Here is a 19,119-nt window from a genome sequence, read left to right on the forward strand (position 1 = left end):
TGCTCCGTCATTATTATTAGCAGTAGTAATATTCAAGTGGCAGCTCTAGGGGATTCCAACATACATTTTTAACATTTTAACCTCCTTAGAGTTAATATCGTGCTACTTTGTATTAAATGAAAGAAACCTGCAACCATATAAATCCACCCCCCACCCCCAACACTGGTCCTCTATGCTCCAGTTGTCATGGTTCTCCCATAGGCAAATGGTACAAACCCCACAATTCAAAGTTAAAATATTTGCTTTAGGGGCGCCTGGGTGGCTCAGTTGGTTAAGCAACTGCCTTCAGCTCAGGTCATGATCCTGGAGTCCCGGGATCGAGTCCCGCATCCGGCTCCCTGCTCGGCAGGGAGCCTGCTTCTCCCTCTGACCCTTCCCCCTCTCATGTGCTCTCTGTCTCTCTCATTCTCTCTGTCTCAAATAAATAAATAAAATCTTTAAAAAAAAAAAATATTTGCTTTAAAAGACCATATGTATTTTAAGGAAATTAAGAAGAAAAATGGTTTAAAGAATATTTACCTGAATGCTTCTCATTCCTGGTATTCTTCATTGCTCACTGAAGAACCACACTGCTCTCTGCTGAGATTTCCCTTCAGGCTTTCCCTGGAGTGTAGTTCTGCTGGTGATGAATTCTCGAGTTTTCCTTTGTCCGAAAAGATCTTGATTTTACCTTAATTCTTGAAGGATGGTTTTACTGATGTAGAATTCCAACCTGACAAGCTTAGTTTGTCTGTTTCTTTCTGTCTCTCTCACTGTCTATGTCTGTCTGTCTGTCTTTATCTCTCATTTTCAGCACTTTCAACGTGGAGTTCTACTCTTTTCTGGAATCCGTCATTCCAGAAAATGAGAAGTCAGAGATGATTTGTAGTGTTGTTCCCTTATGGAATGTGCCATTTTTCTCAGGCAGATTTCAAGATTTTATCTTTTGTTTTCAGCAGTCTGACTACAATGTACCTAGATATAGTTTTAGTTGTATCTATTCTACTTGACATTACTTCTGTTCTTGAATCTATAAATTTGTTTCTTCGAAAAATTGTTTTTCCGTCCTATTCTCTCAATCCTTTCTTTCTGTGATTCCAAATATATATATATATATATATATATGGAAAGTAATATATATTTCTATTTTCTCTACACTTAGAATCCCCTCATATTCAAAACTGATCATATAATGAAATCGATTTTATAATGATCATATATATATATATAGTCCCACAGGTCACAAAGCTTGCATTGGATTATTTTTGGTCTTTTCCTCTTTTTCTCCAGATTGGATTTTTTCTATTGCTCTATCTCCAACCTCCCTGACTCTTCCTTCTGTCATCCCTCATGACTGTTAAATCAATCCAGTAAATTATTTATTTCAGATATTATATTTTTTTCTGCTCTAGAATGTCTAGTTTTTTATAGATTTTTTTCCCAGATTCCTTATTTGTTTATTTATTATAATAATTATTTTACTTCCTATCCCTGAGTATGGCTGTAATAGTGGCCTTGTCTGCTAAGACCAACATTTGGGTTCTCTCTGGGTCAGTCTCCTGTGATTGGCTTTTAGTCTCAAGTTTGAGTCACAGTTTCCCTGCTTCTTTGTATGGTAGTAATTTTGGTTGTTTCTAGGACATGTGAGTGGTACCTTGTAATGAGAAGCCATCCAAGTGCTTTAAGGAGAGAGATAACATGAGGACCTTTTTGCTCAGAAAGGGGACTTGTGGCCAGCAAGGAGAATGGAGTGAGTGTGGGTAGAACAGCTGGAGACGGCTGCAGGCTGCTGTTTTGCAGACAAGACATGATGAACATTTACTAGAAAGATGGCGGTGCCAGGTTGGAACTGGGTAGAACAGGTTGGAGAGAGACGCGGAATGGACTTCGGTATTGGCTGCCGCTGGAGCCATCTTCTCCTAGAAGGTACCACTGGTACCTTTTACCCAACAGGCCAAACAGAATTCCATTCATCAACTTCGAAAGAGGGAAATTGCAATCATTCCTGATGCTTCCTGCTTTTCACTCTCAACAATCGACTAGCTTCCAAGTCCCAGCAATTCTGCCCTTAAGATTTCCTCTCTCCATCTATCTACTACCACTGATTGCAGAGCTTATCCTTTTTCACCCAAATGAGTAAAATAGCCTCCTAACAGATCTCCCTATCTCCAGTCTCACTCTTTTCTTACTTGTCCTCTGTCCTGTTTGCATGGCCATCTTTTCCAAAGACCCAAGGTAATCATGTTATTTCTGTTTAACAACTTTTCAGGGCCCATATTTGGTACAAGAGAAAGTCCCAAGTCCATAGCATGGCATATGATTCTCATGACAAAGGTATTTTTCCTTTCATTTTCTCAGCAAATATTTTTGTGTATCTCCTATTTGTTTGAAAAAAATAGGGGAAAGTGACTGAGATCTTTGTCCTTCCATTGCCAATAGTCTAATGAGGGAGACAGAGACGAATTTCAGCTTCCTCTACTTCCTCCTCTGCCCTCAGCAATCTCCCCTAATTTTCTCCAGTGTGCAGAATGTTTTGCCATAATTAACTGTGTTAGTCTATTCCTGGGTAACTCTGAGCCTCTGTATGTGCTGTTTCCTCTTCTTTCCTTGCCTCCTTCCCTTCCTGATAAGAAGACATAAATCAAATACCACTTTGTCCAGCTCCCCACAGTCATGGTATAATCATTTTCCCACCTATTTATTTAAATCTCGATAAAGAATCTACTGCTTGGGGGATGCCTGGGTGGCTGGCTCAGTTGGTTAAGCGTCTGCCTTCAGCTCAGGTCATGGTCCCAGGGTCCTGGGATCGAGCCCCGCATCGGGCTTCCAGCTCAGCGGGAAGCCTGCTTCTCCCTCTGCCTGATGCTCCCCCTGCTTGTGTTCTCTCTCTCTGACAAATAAATAAATAAAACCTTAAAAAAAAAAAAAAAAGAATCTCCTGCTTGGGAAGCAGATACTTTTATAACAGTCCTTATAATTTCACATTTAACTTTCTGTTTCCTCTCCTGTCCTTTGCAGTCAATTATGAAATCTTTGGGAGCAGGGAGCTGGTCTAAGTCATCTTTTGCTCTGTCATTTAGCGATTGCCCTTCCCCCAGTCTGCAACCAATTGTTTATTGGCTCTTTTACCTGCTTCTCATTTTACAAGTGGGGAAATAAAAGCCAGAGAGGGGAAGTGACATGTCTTGCAAAAGGCCTTGGACTTGTTTAAAGATCACTGTTTCTAAGTAGGGGGTTGTCAATATTTCTCTGAGTAACATACTAGAAGGTTTCTTGGAAGTGGCAGCACTTGAGACGAGCCGGCAAGTTTGAGTAGGACTTGGGATTGTAGATACGCACGTGGAAGCTGGTAGAAGTTGGGCTGGGAGTGAGGAATTTGATCAGTAGCTTGATGCCTCTACAAGCTGAATCTACAAACACAGATCGCTGTGTTCAGCTAGAAAGCAAGGGGGCTGTAATGAAAAAGGCCTAACCTGCAAAGAGAAACACCTGGGTTCTACGCAGATGCACCCCTCACTGTGTGGTCCTGGACAAGGTCCCGTCTTCCTTCTGAGCACCAGTTTCTAATAATAAAATAAACAATATCAATAGTAATAACAACAGCCACTTAGAGTTACTAAACCTTTCCTATGTTCCAGGTACTATTCTCATCCCTTTATGTTTTATAGATGAGGGTACCTACTTTTAAAGAGTTGAGATAACTTAACCAAGGTTACATAGCTAATAAGTAGTGGAAGTAGGATCCTTGCTCCAGAATATTGGATTAAATCATCTAAATTCCAGCTTAACTGTAAGGACTTTAAAGGAGTTTCTGCCACAACAAACTTTAGCCATCCTTGGCTTATGAAAAGAGTCTCTCTCTTGCAAGGTGACCTATGTGCCTAGATCCCTCCCAGCTAGAGAAAATTGCTCACATGGAGAGCATGGAGATTAACTCTGGTTTGCACACACATAAAAGACATGAATCATTTGAGGCTCTAGTTACACTCTGAATTAGCTGTGAAGGGAAATCATTATTTTTTAAAAATAGTTTCAGTACACAAAAGACTTATCTTCATGGTCCTATATTTCACTGTTATTTTCCATCTCCAGATATTATCAATCATATGAACAATTTAGCAAAGCACTTTCACACACATTATCTTATTCAGTCAACACAACTGCCTGTTTTCCAGATGAGGACACAGACATTACCAGTGATTTTCCTAAAAGCATACAGACAGTAAATGGTGATGGTGACTGAATTCCAAATACCCCTCTTTCCCATCTTCCCACCTCAAGAACATGGGCTAGCCACAAATACAAGTAAGCTGATCTATAATTTACTGAAATTATCTGCAATGTACTGGATTTACTGAAATGTGAATCTCTTAATCACCAAATAATAAGCATCCCAACCATCTTGGCTCGCTGCTTTGGAGCATATTGAAAGCTTAGAGTTGGAAGTATTCTTAGAGGTCCACCACTGCTCTTGTCTCTTGACCTGTTCCGGCCTTCAGTTCTTGAAACACCCCCATTAGGTGGTGGCCCAGACTTCCAAGGTATCCCCTTTGGTCTCTGAGTAGCTTTGAAGATTAATAACCTTCTTCTATAGAACAAAATCTGCTTCTTGACATTGCCACCCATTGGTCCTCAATCAGCCTTTTGCTCTTTCTCTCTAGCAGCTTCTCAGGTAATTAATTACAGTTCTCATCCTCTTTGATTCTTTTCACTTCTTCTGTGGCCTTGTCTTGGTCTCAGTTTCCTCATCTATAAAATGGGTAAATGGATTGGTCTTGTTGGACCTCCATAAAGCTTTCCTCTTGCGATCCTATGATATTTTAAATGGCTGTGTAATTATTCCCTAAAACCCCAAAAACCTCCTCACTGCCAGAAACTCTATTTTTATTGAGGTCTATGACATATCACATTGTATTAGTTTCAGGTATACAGCATGATGTGATATTTGTATGCACTGTGATGTGATCACCACAATAAGTCTAGTTAACGTCCATCACCACGGTTATAGAACTTTTTTTTCTTATGATAAGAATTTCAAAATTTACTCTCTTAGTGGCTTTCAAATATGTAATCCAGTATTCTTAACTACAGTCCAGGAACTCTGAAAGGAAGGTGTTTCCTAACATTTTGCCCATTGTGTCTTTTCCTTCCTTCCATTTTGTTTGTGTTCTTCTGGAGATGGAGAAGATAGTCCAGAGAAGGGGGAGCACTTGCCTTACTGTCGATGTCGCTGTGCCCTCCAGCTGGGAGGAGACTGGACGTGGTCAGGGATGCTGAAAGTCCCAAACAGCCCCTCCCATTCCCACCTTGGCTTCCAGCTTTACTTCCAAATTAAAGGGTGGTTTCCAGATAAAAGTCCTGATTGACTGGCATTCACCCAAGGTCCCATACAACCTCCTCTCTGGCACCTTCTCGTCAATTCCTCATACACCCAAGTGCATCTGTGATGTCCACTGCAAAATCTTCTCTGGTGAAGGGATAAAGTCTTCAAAATATTTATGAAATATTTATGAAAATACAGGGAGAGCCAAATGTTTAGGAAATCTGATTAGATCCATGCACTAGTGTGTGACACAATAATAACAATAAAAGTGACAACAAATAATTACTTATCGAAGAGTAAATCTATTCCAGACACTAAGCCAAGAACTGTATGTGCTTCATATTATTTAATTCTCACAGTAATACTATGAGGTAGGTACTGCTTTCATCACCATTTTATAGATGGTGAAACCAAACTTTAAAAGGATATGCGTGTCTCCCGCCCAGTGTCATACAACTGACAAATGGTAGAACCAGAACACCAGCCCACGTTTGTCTCTCATTCATGTCTGAACACTTCACACTATACAAACTGCCTTATTTTTAAAATTGTTTTAAAATTTTTGCATCTATGTATCACTTCTTCTGTGAAGGCTTCCAGGATGCCCCCCTAAATCTGACTTAGAGCTCTCCACTGTATTTCATTGTATCTGTGCTTCATTTATGCTAATGTTTAACACACTGTTTAAATCTCATTCGTCTTTCTTCCATTCTAGGCAGTAAACTACTTGAAGGCAAGAGCTGTTGTCTGTTTGTTTTTCCTTGCTCAAGCATATTTATCTTCTCACAGATAGGATTTTAGGGCATTCTTTCTCTAGAGGATTGTCAATAGCTCTTGGTTTTATGGCCAAATTCAAAAATTGCTGGATGAGGGGATGACAAACCCTACCCAGCCCTTCTGAGGTAATTAGGGGATTCTCCTGGGTGTTCCCAGAAGGGATGGAAACTCGGGCTTTGTGTTCAGGAGAAGGAACAGTCTGAACTGAGAGGTAACTTCTCTGAGATTAAGAAATATTATGGTGTTTCAGGGTTTTTACAGAGAACTTTCTGGAACACTGAATGCTAAATATCTATGGATCATGGAATCTAAGTCATGGGTTCTTGAGAGAAGCCAAGAGGACTCTGTAGCTGAGCCTGGGCTCAGTGCAAAGAAAGCGTATAAGGACCCCATCTGAGCACATCTGGAGGACCAGTGACGGCCAGCAGCGTGGAACAGCAACAACCGGAGTAACGCTGGTGGGCACTTGTGCTTTCATCAGGACCCAGCCTTCCCTGCTTTCCAGCCCATTCAAGCTCCGGAGGGTCGTGCACCACCTTAAAGAAGGCAATCCCTCAAGCATGACAAATTTCATTTACTATCAACCTTCGTGTTTGGGGACCGAGACATTTATTACAGCAAAATCATGGAGCAAACTCAGACCTGGTCAATTACATATGCATATTAGTGTATGTGCACAAAACATTTCTGGAAAATGTGCAAGAAACTGCCTACAACAGTTGCCTCAAAGCAGCGAGACCGCAGACCTGGGGAGAGGGGGAGCTAACATTTTTCACTGGAAATGTCTTTGTATTGCCTAAATATTACATCATGTGCATGTATCATTTGTATAATAATATAAACAAACAGATGAGTTTGTGTAATAAATGTAATAAAATGTATTTTTAAATACGAGGCTCAAATTCTTGTTTTTATGATTTTTTTGTTAACATATAATGTATTATTTGTTTCAGGGGTACAGGTCTGTGTAAGATTTTATTTTTAAGTAACCTCTATACCCAACATGGGACTCGAATTCACAGCCCGGAGATTAAGAGTGGCACACTGTACCGACTGAGCCAGCCAGGTGCCCCGTTAGGCTTAAATTCTTAATGATTGGAAATTAATCAGTTCCAGGCAGAGACCCCACTTGAGCCTACACTGTGGCTTTTTGAGGACTCAAGGGGAAGAAATGTGGGGCAGGTCTGCCCAAAGTTTATTTACACAGCGCACTACAAAGTCTCCTGAGCAGCGGACCAGAAAAGGATGGAAAGAAAGACTGAGAATGATAATGGTAACAAGGGAAGAAACTGACATTTAATCAAGGAAAGCACTAAATTCTTTACATGGATCATCTCACTGAAGCAGGTATCATTATTCTTTCTGTGGAAACTGAGGTCTGAGAGCCTGAATAACCACCGAGTAGCAAAGCTAAGGAAACCTGAAGCCAGAGCTAAGCTCTGGGCTTGTGCATGATGACTCCGTGTGAGCGGGATCCATCATCTGATATGCAGATTCTAACCCCTCAACCCCCCCCACTCAGCCTTCTTTATAGCATAACTGACTCCAGTGGTGATTGAAGCAACCACACATGAACCCCACCAAAAAACGGCACACCCCACTTCCCCACCTGGACAGCCAGTCTTTGGATTACATGGGAGACACCTCTTGAAGACTCCCAAAGTATCTAGAATGAATAGGGAGCACTAGAGTTTCTGTAGAGAGGACAGAGGGGCAGAGCCAAAGAAATACTGTCTTGTGGTTGTTATCATGACCCTATTTTTACTCCCTGTGGCTTGGGAAATTCGGTTTTTCATAATGATGTTTAAAGAAATGGGAAATGTCAAAGCAGGGGCTCCTTTCCCCAAATCATGAGAATAGGATTTTGTTAGTTTCTGCAAAGCCGTCTTTACCTGAGGTTTCACTGTGGGAGAAGAACCTGCCTTCGGTCTGCTGGCACCCATGACCCTGGAACCCAAGAAGTGGCGGGAGGAGAGGATGGCCAACACACTCATGCTAAGACTCTGCTATGTGCCCTCCTCGGTGGGGAGTGGTAATTTAGCTCCTGGTTTCCGGAGGCTGTGCGCACGGCGCAGGAAATCACCGCGTTCTCATTGACCGTAGAGCTCAAGACTCAGCCCCAGAGCCGCTGAACACACTGAATACCAAACTGTCTGATCTGGAGTGAGAAAGGAACTGCAAGTTCATCTGTTCAGTGGTTTTAATTTTTGTTTATCTTTATAAGGAGCAGAATCCTCCTCCTTTTCTTTTTCCAATTGAGCTCTTATGCAAGAAGTCTCCCCACGCTGAAGGGATCGGGGCTCCCCCACTCTCCCCCCCCACCCCACACACCTCCCCCTGGCATTGCTTCTCTCCTGCTCTCCTGCCATGTGGGCAGAAGTGCCGTGAGCCTTGCCAAGTAGGAAGCTTACAATCTTCCCCTGCCATTTCCTGGGATCTATCCCTGCTCCGGGGGATCTCCCAAACCTTTTGGGGTGTTTCCACACGCCTCCCATTCCCACCCCAGGTTTGGATGTGCCACCTCCCTGGTCTGGCAGGAGCGGCTCTTGTCTCGTATCCTCATCCTTCTCATTCCATGGCTGATCCATAACCTATGCTGTGATTCTCCTGGCTTGGTTCTTTATAGTAAAGCCCATAGTCAAGAAATAACTTTTTCCCCCTCTCAGTAAGATGGTGTTTTTGCAAATCAACAGTGTTTTCCTATCAGATTGTATATTGTTTAACTACGGGCTATAAAATCTCTAGGAACTATTAGGTGTTATGTAAACTACAAAACAGCTGGCTTAATATTTTAAAAAAATACTATTCCCATGAAATAGTCAAAATTATCCCAGTAGTTTTACTTAGAGATCTGAATTATGCCAACCATCTTCTGGCATTTCTATATGTGAGAAATTCAGGGAGAAGGCAGAGATAGGCAAATTAATATTTACTGAGTGTCCACAGTACCAAGGTACTGTGCCAGGTGTTTTATATCCTTCTTTTTTTAATCCCCATAATAATATTTGTGTGAATATCATTCCCATTTTACAGAGGAAGTAAACAAGTCTCAAGAAGAGATTCTATAGGGGCGCCTGGGCAGCTTAGTCAGTTAAGTGTCTGACTCTTGATTTCCACTCAGGGTCATGAGATCGAGCCCTGAATGGGCTCCACACTCAGCACAGAGTCTGCTTGAGATTCTCTACCTCTGCCCCGCTCCTCACTCCTGTGGGTTTTCTTTCTCTCTAAAAATAAACAAACAAACAAACAAAACAAAAATAACAAAAAAAGATTATAAAACTTCCAGGTGATCTGGCTAGATGTGATGAAGGCAAGATTCTCACCCAGTGCCCCAGGCCCCCAAACTCATTCACTTTTCCCCTTTCTGCAGTCAGCAAAATACCAGTCACCGAAAGCCTAATGACATGGTTGGGTTTCAGGTCCTGCATGTGTTATTTATAGCACATGACACCCCTTGCAATAACCAATGGACATGACATATTTATGACTGTTTGTCTAGTTTTTGGAGTAAGCATAATGTACTGACCTTAAATGTTAGTGATGGCGGGTAGCTGTGCGTTTGCTTTCCGACCTACCATGGGTCCTACCCTTGAATGGTTTGTTGTGGGATCTTTGGTTACCAACAAAGAACCAATGATAACGTTATTGGCAAAATTAAAGCTGCTCTTTGGTGATCTGCTTTTCAACAGAGTTTCCAGGAGAGCTTGACAATGAGGAGAGGTCAGTGCCTAGACACGTCAACATGGATTTCCTGAGGTCCTGACTTAGTGGAGAGGCCACAAGCCCCGCCGAGGGCAGACCCCACCCCCCACCCGCTCACTGACCATGAAGGAGCCTCATAGAGACTCATAACTGACATCCTGACAGCTGAGCCAGGAGAGTCCCCAGGGGAGAGGGCTGTCCAAGTAAATATAACTCTCTCACTGTGAAAATCCTCTCAGCCCTGTAGAGAAGCCTGTGACGCAGATACCCTCATCAAAGGTAATCGCATCACTGAGGTATTTCCCACAGATTCGGGAGCTGAGGTAACCACTCCATAATTAATGATGGACAACTCACCTACTTCCTAAGAAGAATTGGGGCGGCCTATGACAATACTGGTAAAGGGCTGGAATTATATACAATGTGTTCCTCAAGTATGGGTGCAATCCCAAATTTAAATTGACTCATATTCCATAAAATGTCCTTTTTAATAATTTAAGTCATACTTCATATATGTGTGTATGTAGGGGAGTTACAGAGATACATGTGCGTGTGTGTGTGTAATACGGGTTAGTCCAGTTTAGAAAAGAACACTGGCCAGGACTGAGATTTAGACTGTAACCCTGGCTTTTCTAACAGCACACTGCAGGTCATTGAACTTTTCTGAGCCTCAGTTCCTCAGCTCTAAAGCAAAAGATGTTAGGCTTCCTTTGGTATCGACTGATACCTATTAAGCATAAGATACGCAACAGACTTTTATGATCAGCTGCTCCATTTGGTCCCCCCAGAACGCTTGGTCAGATTTACCTTTCATACATTCCCAGTGCAGCTCCCTTCATAACACTTATTGCGGGTGAAATAAAAGAATACTTTCTATAATTTCACTGCTTGATATTTATTTCTTTGAAGACCCTGTAAGATCCAAGAGGACAGGGACTGTGCCCTCTCGTCCTGTACTGTACCCTTGTGGCTGTCTCAGTACTGGCTTGTGCTTTTTGGATGAACAAGTAAATAATCAAAGGCAGGAATCCGTGAGGAAGGTATTAGTTCTGAGGTGCTGAAAAATGGCCCCTTAATACACGAACTCTGATTTGCTGCGCTCTCGTCATGGCTACACATCCCCTCTGACCTCATTGTCTAACCCAAGGGCTCCCCAACCCAAATGCCAGTCTGGATCCTTTTGCTCCCCTCTTCAGTTTCCACCACAGCCTGTCCCCCCCTCCTCTGTGGATGTTATCCTCTCAGCCTCAGTGGTAATGCCCCTTCACAAGCCTTCCCCTGTCTCTCCAAGCAGTCCTCTCTTCCTTTTTCAGCTCTTCCTCAGGATGCCCTACACATGGTGTCTCCTGGGGTTTACCGTCTCACTCCTTTGCCCTCAAACTAGGTATCCTAGACTATCAGTATAGACATGGATCGAATTCATCCCAGTATTGACAAGATACGCACCAAAGAGGAGTTCAAATGTTTAGGGGGTAAATAGTTCTCAAATGGTGATCCTATAAATTTCCATGATGTTAACCATCCTTTTTTACTATTCCTGTGTACATTGCCAGCTCTCTACCTCTTTCTATATTCCAGATTAGTAAATTTATTTGTTCCCCTGGGCTGCCACAACAAAGTATCCCCAACTGGGTGGCTTAAAGGAACACAAATTAGTTCTCTCACAGTTCAGGAAGTCAGAAGTCCAAAATCAAGATGTCGGCAGGGCTGGTTTCTTCTGGGATCTAAGGGCAGAAACTGTCCCATGCCTTTCTCTCCTGGCTTCTGGTGATCGCCAGCAGTCTTTGGTGTTTCTTGACTTGTGGATGCATCACTCCAAGCTCTACCACCACATCCATGTCACTGTCTTCTCTGTGTCTCTGTGTGTCCTCTTCTGTCTCCTCTAAGGAAAATCCAATTGAATTTTCGGCTTCCTTAATCCAATGTGATCTCATCTTGATCTTCACCTTGATTACATCTGAAAAGACCCTATTCCAAATAAGGTCCTATTCTGAGGTTCCAGGAGGACATGAATTCAAGGAGGACATCATTCAACCTGCTGCAATCTACCCACTAGCCCCTCAAAATTCACATCCGGTCCATGCACAGGAGTACATTCACCCCACCCCGACATCTTCTAAAGCCTTAGTTCATTCCAGCATCAACTCAAAATTTCATATCTCATGTAAATATCATCAACTCAGAATGTCCCAAGTCTCATTATCTAAATCGAGTATGGGTGACACTCTGGGTTTCATCCATCCTGTGGCAAAAGCCCTCTTCACAAGTTATCTGCTTCCAAAATGCAGAGACAGGCACAGAATAGCCATTCCCATCCCCAATGGGGGTAGTGGGGAGGAATAAAGAGATCTCTAGTCCCAAGCAAGTGCAAAAACCAAGTGGGCAAATTCCATTGGATTTTTTTTGGCCTGGAAATAATCCACTGTGGCTTGATTTTTGAACAGTTTGACTATGTAAAAATTAAAAAAAACCTACACAGCAAAACAAACTATGAGTAAAATTAAGACAACATTGGGAAAAGTGCAACTTATATGACCAACCATGTGTTGTTTCCTTTAAAAGATAAAGAGCCTCTGAAAAATGATAAAATAAGATGAACACCCATTAGAAAAGTAGGTAAAGAATAGATGAGATATTCATAGAAAAGGAAATTCAGTTGGCTCTTAATTATATGAAGATAAGATCCGCATCACTCGTAATGAGAGAAATACTTTAAAACTTTGCCAAGATGAGCGATGTAAGTTAGACAACTTATTTGGAGGGCAATTTGATGGTGTTTCATGAAATTACAAATGCAGGTACTCTTTGATCCAGCAATTGCACATCTGGAAATTTATCTTACAGATCAATTAACAGACATGCAAAATGACAAAGAACAAGGTTAGCTACCGCAGCACTGGTCACAATAGCAAAATATTAGAAAATACATGGGTGAACATTAACAGTGAGCTGTTTAAATAAATATATTATGCAGCCACTAAGAAATGAAAATCTCTTTATATCAAGGTAAGGAATGTTCTCCAAGATATAGTTGTTAAGTGAGGGGGGAAAGGAAGCAGTCTGCAGAACTCTGTATGGGGGCAAAAATAACATGTGAGTATATTTGAACATGCATGCAAAATATATCTCTGGAAGGCTACTCAAGAAAGCGTTGACATTGGTGGCAGAAAACTTGTTGGCCAGGGGCTCTCTAAAACTTTTTGTAGCTTTTGAATTTTGAGCCCCAAGAATAGTTTACCTATCATGATTAATTAATTAATTAATGGAATTCTTTAGAAAGTTATTAGAGACTACCATTTAAGCATAGAGGGGTGTGAATATGATTTATCTCTACTCCGTCCTGAAGCCTACTAAGTAGACAGTGAAGGAAATTTTTTAAAGTCACGAGTCAACAGTGACAAAAGAGAAGAGAAGACAGTCACCAATTTGTGATGCCAGCAGAATCTTGGAAGGAGAGAGAGGCTATGACCCCCTGCTCCCAGGAACTGGGCCCCAGGATTTCTTAAGAGTGGGAACAGGACAGAGACAAAACACACATACTAAAAAAATAAATGGCAGCATCAGCAGGTTCTTCAGAACTACTGAGATAGATAATATAAGATACACTTAAAACAGTTGAAAGTGGTTGGCTCAGGAATGGAGCTTTATAGGAACCAGTGGGGCAGAAGACTGCCATTATAAACTATAGCTTGAAATTTTAAAACTATATGCATGTATTATCGCTTTGGAAAAAGTGCCTTAAGAAATTCTTCTTTTTCTTCTTCTTCTTCTTACTATTATTATTATTATTCACAGTGTCCTACTAATATACTTGAATTTTTGCTGACATGGATAAGCCTTTACAAAGCTAGAAATGACCAAAATTGACCCAAAAAGAAGCAGAGAGATGTAAACTGACTAGTGAACCAAGGGAAAAATTAGAAAAAAAAAAAAACTTTAAAGAACTATTACTATTTCCACAAAAAGATAATCAGTAATATAGATTTTTTTCAAATTTTCACCAAAAAACTCCATGTTTTTAAATAACAAGAAAATTGTTATAAAAATTCATTTTATTATGGGCTGTTTCAAACCTGAATCCAAGCAAGTAAAATTCATCCACATAGTAAGAGAATTATTCCCTACGATTTAATACAGTTTATCATTACAAAACTGGAAAAATTCAAAGAAAACTAGCAACATAGTAAACCAAAGCAAAAACCATCAGAAAGACTTTTGATAAAATTCTCTATCAACCTTGAATAGAAATCGGGCAGATATTAGGAATAAGAAGAAAAATGAGATATGTTTTCTGTCCTCCAGGAATTTGGTGTGTTTTTTATATTGAAAAATGTAAAAGGGATTATTTAACATACAAAAGAACATTTAATAAAAAATAATGCATATTGAAATTATTGCACTCACTGAGCAAATAACTTTGCAATGATTCTGTGAGTCAGATGCTCTTGGATAGTGGATTGTGTAAAGATGAATCAGACACTAACCCTGAATTCAATAATCATGATCACTGTCATGGTCATTATCATAATAGCAGATATTGCTTATGTTCTAAAGCTGAAAATGTTACATAGGACTAGTGACCAGTAGCTCCCCAGGCAGTAGAAAAGGCCGTGGATGGTTGAGCGAGACTGGCAGGATGTTGGAATGAAGGGTTTGAGGGAACGGGGAGAGAAGCTTAGAGTCAAGGAGAAGAACGATGGAGCTGGAGATGCTGGGGAGGGGGGGAGGTACAGGTGAGGACAGGTACCAGATGGCACACAACAATGCAATAAACAAAATGACAACCACCCAAATGCCCCAAATTAGAGTCAGATAAGGTGCATTGTGACACATGAAAGCAACAGAGTACCATGTAGCTATAAAAGAGAGGACTACAAAGGCCATAAAGATGCGCCGATAGATCCTGGAACCTTGGATCCCGGGCAGTTTTGCAGAACACTGATATCTATGGATGCTAACATGGACTTCATTTAAAGAAATCCAAGGACCATTAATGGACAAAAACATGAATCAATTCATGTTGTGGCATGCATGCTTTCCCTAGCACTTTGGGAAAGCATCAAGTACAAGTTTTTGAAGACCCTGGGGCCTACCATCATTATGCATTCAAGATTTGGGTTTGAATAACTTCATCAAGACTTAGATCCTCTTCAAAAGCCTCAAGCCTCATCTGCATTAAAGCTCTCCATTGAACCTTCTCACAAAGGTAAAAGCTTACAGGGACTAAAATCCACTAATACATTCCATTTTATATCCTTTCCTCTGATTTCTCTTCAATTTCCTTGGCCTTTAGAGTCTTTCACATTGCTTATGTTTCTTTAGTTTGGAGCCAAGAAAACAGTGCCTTCCAAAAGAATAGATGTCCTGTGACCATAAGTTTTCATCGGTAGAGAAGCATAAACTTGGTATAAGTTTACAATCAGGTCTTTTGTTGTATCCTACAAAAACTTGAATCAACATAAGAAATGAGAATGAAGTGGTAAAAATATTTGATGTCAGATTATACCATCAGTGGTTTAGAGAAAAGAACCCTTCACCTAAAAGTTAATTGTTCTTATTATCTGCCTGGGAAAGTCACATAACCTCTCTGGACCTTAATTTCATCTGTAAAGTAAATCTGATATTATTTCCCCTGCCTACATCATAGGGATGTTGTGAGGGTCAAATGAAATAATATGTATAAAAAGGACTTATTAAAAAAAAAGAAAGAAAAGATGCACCGATAAAATAATGCTAAGTGGAAAAAATAAAACAATAGATTGCGAATACCCAAGAATTAAAGGTGAATAAAATCTCTGTTTGCACAGTGATAATGACAGGAAGAAATCATAGACAAGGGGGAATAGCTTCAAAAAGAGTCTCTTTGGTTCCTTCATGGTCTTACGTAAGTATGCACATTTTCTTTAAAGGAAGAATATCTTTGTTCACTCCCAAATTATCTCCTCTGCTGAATCAGAAGAGACCTGTCATGACTCTAGAAATTCCAGAGGAAACTCTCTTCTCTTTCTCTACTCTGGGGCCCACAATTAGTTGTTCCTTATGCAAGCCTGAGGGAACATTTATAAATAAAAGACAGGTTTAATAAACTTCACCAAGTGAGTCCCAGTTCAGAAACGCCAGCAGATGTCTGAAACAGTTAAGAACATGAACAAGTTTATCGTTTTATTTCACCTGGAATATCCACAGTGCCAATGAGTTTTCATAGCTGGAAGGTAGTCTATAAATCTAGTCTAGTGGATTTTAATGTATTTTTAAAATTTTTTTATTTTTTCAATAGGCTCCACGCCCAATGTGGGGCTTGAACTCACGACCCTGAGGTTAAGAGTCACATGCTCTACCTACTGAGCCAGCCAAGTGCCCCTAGTCTAGTAGATTTTAAGTTCAGTTACAGAGATGACTCAGAGGTGACCTATAGGAGAAAGGGGTGACAGGGTGACAAGCAGACCCCATTCCTTTGTCTCTCCCCCATACTTCATCCTGGTGCTCCAAGCACACAATTACCCAGAGCAGTATCTGCTTCAGATGCTGGGGTTCCCACACTTAGCACCATATGAGAATCAAATGGGAAGATTTAATAACATACAGAGTCCTGGGGTCAACCCTGTACCCCAGACGTACTGACTCAGAATCTCTAACAACAGCCCAGCAATCAGGATAGTTTCAAAGCTCTTTATCTGATTCTGTTGCAATCCAAATACAGAAACCCTCTCTACCGAGGGCTGGAAAGAGAGACATGTGGTCTTTGCTACAATGCTTCCAGTTATGGGAGCTTCTTCCCCTCAGAAAGCAGTTTTAATCACTAACAGAGAACCAACATTCCATGGAGCTGAACTCACTCTTTTTGCCCTTTGATGCCATCCAGAGCCAATGAGCTGCCCTGTTCCCAGGACAGGTGAGGTGACAAAAGTTGGTGGTCATCTTCACAGTGTGCTTCCGTCGTTTCTTCCGCTAACCAGCTCCATCCACCTTTGCCACGAGGGTCAGCAAGATTCAAGACCGGTCAATCATAATTCCTTACCTTCTGGCCAGAGTTGGTGACCCAACCCAATCTACTCAGAGTACTTCTGCAAGACTTCTTAAAACTAAAGCCAGAATCAAGAATCTTCTCTTTCTGAAGTCACAGGGCTGCAAAAATATAAATTTGGAGCCACGGGTGGCCACGTCTTGGGCCTTGCTGCAGGGGATGCTGTGATGAACCACCAGATTCACCACTGAGACATTGGCAGGTACTCCCCCAAAAGCCATGAGTTTTGCCTGCTGAAGGCTCACAGTTGAGTCTTTCCCCTGGGCAATGGGAGCTGCCTTGCCCATGCTTATCACACCCTGCGTGCAGCCAGAACACATCCAGAGACGGGCGAATATAGAGGTATAAAGACCTGCTCCAGTACCTCAATCCAGGACGACCCGAAGAGCTGTCCTGGCTCAAGAGCTCCCTGTGGGGTGGGCCAAGGCCTTGGCTCTGAGAGCCCTGCAGCCAGACTTCTCCCTCTATCTGGGCCTGCGGGCTTCGCTCCTCCACAGCTGTTGTTCCAAACAGCCTTCCAAGCAAATCGCCATCTTACAGTTTGTTTTCCCAGGAACCCAAACCATATTCCTGGGGAGGAATCCCATCTAGAAGGAAGAAAGGGATCTGAGCAGTGACAGCTGAGATGAGAGATACCCAGAGGGAACCCTAATGTCACCCGTGGTTCCCCAATTCTCCTCTTCTCCCTAATTTTCCAGCTGTGTATAATCACACGTGGTTCCAAACATCCCACCACCTGACAGTGGGATGCTCAGAACGGAGTATAATTGTCCAAATGTGGGCTTGCTAGGCCAGAGGATGGAGGAATTTTACACTCATCATACTTGTATTAATTTAGCTGGAGATTAGCTCAGCTTTTTAGCAGCCCAAAAATTCTGTTGGCTTTTTGGAGCTTGTGTTTAACAAAGACTCCTACATCCCTTTCTGTCAAGCCAGCTCCCTCTGCCTGCACCCAAACATCATTTACGCTTCTCAAAAAGCCGCCTCAACTTTATGACTGGCAATATTTCTTAGCCCTTTTAAACACATACCCCAAACATGAGCCAAGATCTGGAAGGGGCCAGGGGAAGGGGACATGGGAGGTGTATTTTGCTGTTTATAATATGAAAGTAGTATTCGGAACACACTTTTTTTCCCAAAACTGCACATATTCTCCACCCATCCCATGTTAACCCCCTTGAGAATTATAGAGGACATCTCTGATAATGGCTTGGAGTTCTTATAGTTTTTATTTGGAACTTTTAATCAGATCTAATGTGTGTTATGCATGTAACAAGAGTCCCAGTGACCTTGCCTGTAATGTGGCTATGTTTGACAATTATACCCCTGGTGATTAAATCCCACCATGAAAACTGAAGTGGTGACAGATTTGGGGCAAGTTTGTTTTCTTTCATTTCTAACTAGGAAATGTTGGGAGCTAGATGGGACTTTAGAGATCTTCCAGTGCCTCAATGGCTGACACTCTACTCCTCTGACACCCTTGGCTCCAAGAGCCCATGGCAGACATTGCTCATTGAACCCAGCACTCTGCACACAGAGCCCTCCCAGGGCCCCGTGATGCCCCGTAATTCTCAGTGTACCACAACAGACAGGTACTCAACAAGTAACTGGTTCTGGCAAACTAGATGAACTGAATTTTCTTCACCCCTTCTAATCACCCTACTTTTTATATTGACCCAATTTCTACTATGTTTAGCAATCAAGCTTAAATTCCTGGTTCCCAACTCAGTGCTCTCTCCCATCTGCCCCTTTCTGAAAATTCTCCAATCTTTTCAACCATTATAGGTCTACAAACTGGTCACGTGTGCAGAATTCTGGGCCCAAATTCAACAGGTGTGTCCTACATTACTGAATGGTTTCATAGCCATTCCTCAAGATGCTTGTGACATATAGAATAACCTAGAGGCCATCTGGAGGAGGAGAGGTGGCTGAGCCATGGCTCAGTTGCCACAGGGCCTCACACACTTCAATAATAATAATAAAATGCTGAGACAAATAGAAACATGTCCTTTACCCAGTGACTCATAGCTCTAAGCTGATCCCACAATGGCCCCACCTCACTATTAAAAAAATGAGAGAGACAGAAAGACAGAGAGAGTGAGAGAGGGAGAAATACAATTCCATGTATGTCCATGTACGTCTGTTTAGTAACCACAACAACTGCCCATAAATGGGAAGTGATTCCTGACAAATGGTTTTGTCTGAAGTCGAGGTCATCCCTCAGGCTCCTGAGCTATCACCTAGGGCCTTGCAGAAGCAGGTGGCCCTTGGGCTATTTGGCCCCCCTGAAAATGTGAAATCTCTCTAGCACTAA

The sequence above is a fragment of the Leptonychotes weddellii genome, chromosome 7 (genome assembly GCF_054177405.1).
Source record: "Leptonychotes weddellii isolate Sample4059 chromosome 7, ASM5417740v2, whole genome shotgun sequence".
In the NCBI taxonomy this organism is placed as follows: Eukaryota; Metazoa; Chordata; class Mammalia; order Carnivora; family Phocidae; genus Leptonychotes; species Leptonychotes weddellii.